This window comes from Filicampus tigris, chromosome 3, assembly GCF_054856515.1.
Source record: "Filicampus tigris isolate MCC_2025a chromosome 3, RoL_Ftig_1.0, whole genome shotgun sequence".
Lineage (NCBI taxonomy): Eukaryota > Metazoa > Chordata > Actinopteri > Syngnathiformes > Syngnathidae > Filicampus > Filicampus tigris.
The window spans coordinates 5,935,814-5,941,421 of record NC_141219.1 but is presented as its reverse complement, the minus strand read 5'-3'; the positions used below and the strand labels follow the sequence as shown (position 1 = coordinate 5,941,421).

Sequence of the window (5,608 nt, the reverse complement as noted above, 5' to 3'; positions counted from 1 at the left end):
TCTTTTTGAGATTTTTTTTTTTTTATGGACCTTCTCGTGACTGTCATGCCAACCAAATTTCATTTTTAAAAGGAACTGGCTGCCGGGGACGAATAATCAATTCAAGTTCATACAGGTTTTAAGGCAAAATAGTCAAGCTTCACCTCCATCTTCATCACGCACGGTGGTGAAAACTCAAAATTTCTAGTTTAGCATCTCCTATTTGTCTTGTATACATAGTTTCAATTTGGTAGCAATTGCACTAAATATCTCTTTGCCTTTTGAAGGATGACTGAAAATGACCAAAATCACCTTTTAAAGGTCTGCTTCAAACCAAAATAACACCTCCTGTGCGTTTCCAGATATGGGTCCTATCGTCTTTTTTATCGGTCTACTCGTGACAGACTTCAGTATTAAATTTCACATTGCTAAATGAAATTGGCTCTTTCCACTCCACAGCAGGGGGCAGTAATGCGCATAATAAGCCGGTTGCCAGCTGCCAAAAGGAGACAGGAAGAAAAAACGATACCCCCTTGGCATAATTAAATCTAAAAGTGAGGCGTATCCTTGTGTAGTTTTTTTTTTTTTTTTTTTTTGGACTCAAGGTTGTTGTAGGTCACGGAATTGAAGTGCTGCCCGGCCGCGCTCGCTTTGATGCAGATCGTGAGGTGCTCACTTTAAGTGTGTGTTTTAAAGAAGCGCATTTATTTACTGCTGGGTTGAATGTAGCCTTTGATTTATAATTCAGCGCAGGGGATCTCCACACTGAGCCAGACCGAACAGGGGTGGACCTCAAACAAACACTATCGCCAAGTAATGCAAACGAAAAAAAACAAAATAAGATTTTTTTTTTGCTGCCAGCTTCTCCGCCACGCTCCTCCCACAACTAATGATCAAAACTGATGTTTCGCAACGTGATTCCATTTTGGAAGCAATTGGACAAAATTTCTAGGAGCAGAAAGGGAGACTCAGTTAAATGACCCTAAAATTCACAACTGTAAAATTAACTCATCCGTCGAGTAGTCGTGGTTCAAATCTGGGAGAAGTCCGAGAAAATCTCAAGAACAAGTTTGCATTTTAGGAGCCTTGGCAACGGGCAAAACGTCTGTTTTGAGGTCAAATGGCCGACCTCATGTGTCTTTCCAGGCATGTGTTCTTGAGACTTTTTTGTGGGTTTGCTCATGATTGACACAAATGTTTCAAAGTGAAAAAGGCTTTGAGGGCACAATTTAAATAAAAATTGGGGCGGGGGAGGGGTATTGGTTACATTCCAATGACAGAATAAATATTGCAACCCAATATGGATAACTGGCAGAATACCTCGACCTCATTTGCCCTCATGTTGCTGTGCAGCCGAGTGTGCGCTTGTAATTCGTATCTTTTGACTAATTTTTTTTCTGAATTAATTGAAAAGGCGGCGAGAGAAAGCAAGCAAAGGTGGCACAAGCGAAAGATGCTCACTCACGTCCATTTCGCTGATGACTTCTAATTGTATCCTGGTTGTTATTTGCAGCTACATTTCAATGAGATGCCACCGCCTCTTCTCTTTTTTTTTTTTTTTTTTCCCGTAATACAATTTCCACTCTAATATGACTCTGTCAATAAGTAATTACTCGGTCGGTAAATTGCAGTGCACAATGTTCATCGGAGGGAAGAAGATCCATATCACTGCTTCATTTGCATAATGCAAATGAATCTGTGAAGGGGAAAAATAACAACAATTAAAGCTGTGGGCAACAACGAACAGGCATCCCCACCCCCCCCTTCACATGGCACATCCTCAAAATGATCAAACTTTGAAACGATGCTCTGCCCACATGAGACGGGGTATGCAAATTAACGTCAAAAAGTTGCAATATTGTCAATTCCAAAGTAGCATTTCGAGCCTAGGAATTTGCCTATATGAGCGCTCATAATCAACGTGTAATTTCAGGCATGGGTCCTTAAGATTTTTTTTGTGTGTTGATAGACATGTCCACCCAATTTGATGTCAATATGTGAAACTTGTTAGGGGCACAATTTGTCAAACTTTCCAGGGGACCCTATGAATAAGTGAGTTTTGGCTGGTAATGTCCGGAGCGCCTAAAAACAAAGAAAAAACACCCCCGATACAGATGTTTACAAAATTTGCTGACATGTTGCAACCCCCTAAAAGGGATACATTTATCAGAGGAAAAATAACAGGCCCTCACACATTTTTCATGCTAAATCTTTCAGCCAATCTTGAGGCCATACTTCCTAGTTGGTGTTGAAAACTGACTTCCTGTTCAATTCAGAGCATGAGTCCTTCAGACTTTTTCACGCGACTTCTTACAAGACATTTTCAGTGACTTGTGCGTCAATAGATGATTATCAGGAGCTAATATTTTTTTCCAACTTGTATATCGTCACTGTCCTGTGGAAAACGCATCCATTTTTTAAACATTTTTTCTTATTTTTATGTGAATGGTGTTTCTGCATTCGGGCATCGCATTAATGTGATTTGTTTTGTTTTATTTGGGTTTTTTTAAATCCCTATTTTTTTTTTTTTTTTTTTTACAGGACAGCATCGATATATATTTTTTTCTAACCTTAGTAGCATTCTATTTGAGTTCCATTCATCCATTTTTTCTTTAGTCCCAGCTCAGGAATCAGCGGGTCTAGCTCGTCCGCCGCTCCATTAGCGTCTCTGTGATCGAGGAACACCAGCGGCAATTTGGCCACGCTCGTTTAGTTTCTCGAGCAAGGACTCTGTGCTGCCTATTTGCGACTAATCAACTGATAAGACCAAAGGCCTTTTTGCATGGCCCCCAGAGATGAAAACCAAACTCCTAATGGTCATTAGGAGCAATTACGTTCAGTAACTGGCACGGTCTCTCTTCTAGCTAGTCTGCTAGCTGCATATGGATCCTAAACGTACCGCCGGAGCATCTCTGGACACTAACCGAGTCCGAGCACATTATTTGATGATAAGCTTTGTTTCCTGTCTGGCTGTGGCTACATTTGGAGCGTGAGGAGGCTGTGCTGTATGAGAACAGGTTGTAGTGTGACACACAGTCTTTGTCCGGACATAAACATATAATTTTTTCCCCCCGTTGATAGCATGTTTTTAAAAAAAAAAAACGTTTCAGTCTATGCAACAACACAATAAAAGGCCGCTTATGGTAACACTGGACCGTTCATCAATTTTTAGCCAATCATACGCCAGGGGAAAGTCATTTCGGGTGAAGGCAGCATGACAACAAAAGGGAATTGTATGTGTCCACTGATGCAGTTGAGTTACCCCTGACAATTTCATCTCAAAATGTTAACATAGAGGAATGAAAAACAAATGAAACATTCTTAACTAGCATTTGCGTCGAAAAAAGGCCACAATGAAATGTAGTGTGTGCAGTGGATTTGTGCATTTTTAATAAATACTGTACGTAAGAAGACTATGTCCGCACAATTCCATATTTTTTTAGGGATATTCTGGAGACAAATTAGCATCACAGAAGGGAGATTCAGGTCCAGAAATGGAAAAAAAAACTGCCGTCGAGGTAGGATTTGGGAAAAGCCCAGGAATTCACCCAAAGCGGCTGCTTCAAACCAACTTTCTGGCCAACTTTCTGTTGAATTTTTGACATGGGTAATTAGGACTTTTTTCTTGTGTCCTGTTATGATACACGTCCTTCTAATTTAGCATCATTCGGTCAAACTGGTGCTGGAAGCTACGGTATTTTCCGTACTATAAGCCACTACTTTTTTCCTAGGTTTTGAAGCATTATAGTCCGGTGCAGCTATTATGTGGATTTTTTTTTTCACCACTAGGGGCGCTCTAACTGGAATTACAGGACAATACAGCACAATTGCCATGAACAGGATGTGACTGAAGGTGGAGCAGTTCAACAGGCGAGAGCGCTATTGCACTAGCGTATTGCATTCGGTGGTATGTAGTATGGTAGTAGAACAATAAAAGGTGGGCATTCGCTGACAAAACGGAGGAGCAACGGGCAGTGAAATGAAGATAAGTACTGTTTATTTTCTCTTTCTGTTCCGTTTCAATCAGCAAAGTATAAAAGGCACTGTTGGGAAAGAATCTGTTCATGTACATTTACAGTTCAAAATCGTTCTGCAAATGCAGTAAATATCTAATTTTTCAACATGGATAGGTGCAGCTTATATAAAGGGGGGCTTATATATGGTTTTTTTTTCATTATTTTTTTAAAAATAGAGTGGGTGCGGCTTATATGAAGGTGCAGCTTATAGTCCGGAAAATGCGGTACTTTCTAGGGCGCGCCGGTATTTGTCCACAAACAGCTGGTGACTGACCTGAGGCAACCCTTTTTGAGCATCTTCACAAAGTGAGGAGGGTCACGCCTGCGAGAATCTTCAAAGTGTGTCTTGGGTCTCGAGGGAGGATGAGCGCGCTGCCAAATGTCCGCCGTCACAAAGGGGGCTGCTGTGCTTTTAGCTGATGAAGACCACCGGCCTTGCTGTGTTGAGGCAGCAATATTTTAATGGCTCCTTCATGGTGAAGTGGGAGGCGGGGCCGGGGTGCATCCTTAGACAGCCGCCGAATCCATCTTGGTTTCTAGTCACCGAGTGTCCAGATAAGAAAAGAGGACATGATCTCTTTTGTTGCGGCCGCCCGTCAGCACTCGTATTGTGTGCCCGGACAAAAGTGTTCATTTCATATCAGCCCTTGATGTGCTTTACCGAAGCAACAGTGTCACTGTGAAGGATGGCAAGAAAAAGCTCTCTATTTAAAAAGTGATTCAAGGAGGCCCTGAAATATTGCCTTTACTCTTGCAATCGCTGTTTTTATTCCAAACTCCGAACCCTGCCTCGAAATCTCGATTCGAAAGCCTAACCCTGATTTTAGATCCTAACCTAGGCTTTGAACTTGTAATCTCAAAACCCCAATTTGAAACCCGAACCCAAGTTTGAAACCTGACTCCAGATTTGAAAGTCTACTTTGAAACCCGAACACTGCCCCGAAAGTGCCTTTGACACCTTACTTTGAAACCCATTTTGCAACCATAAGCTTAAAACGCTATTTTGAAACTCCAAACTTCAAGGCGGGGCAACTTTATTTATATGGCACATCTCATAGACAAGGCAACTCAATGTGCTTCAGCCGGGCAAAAAGACACAACACCTACAAGCATTTACAAACACAAACGTGAACGACGTTCAGAACCCGAGCCGCAGCTTTTTGACGCTCTTTTAGAGGGAGACTGTTACAATAATCAAGTCTACTGGAGATAAAAGCGTGGATTCATCTCGCTTGGGCTCTTTAGAGCATCACGGTCCTTCAGTCTGGCTCTGGTTTCAAAACAATAAACCTGGTTTGAAACCCTAACCCTTGTTTGACACCTTATTCCAGGCATGAAAGTCTAATTTTAAAAATCCAAACCCAGACTTGAAACTCTTCAAAACCCTGTCTTGAAACCACAATCCAAGGTTAAAACACAATTTTGCAACCCTACCACCATCTTGAAATCATAATTCAAGCTTTGCACCCTATTTTGAAACCCTAGACTTTGTTACAAAAGAAGAAAGCTGTCTTGCAACCGTAATTCCAAACCTTAATCCTGCCTTTCAAATCCTAACTTGAAACCATTTCTGCGTTTTAAATTATATTTTGAAACCCTACTTTGAAAGTCTA

At 41.3% G+C, this 5,608-nt stretch overlaps 1 protein-coding gene across 4 annotated transcripts in view; it reads right to left on the bottom strand.

The window, feature by feature from the left end:
- Positions 1 to 5,608, bottom strand: part of cdh8 (cadherin 8) — a 166,201-nt gene that overhangs the window by 104,076 nt on the left and 56,517 nt on the right. The window lies entirely within an intron of this gene.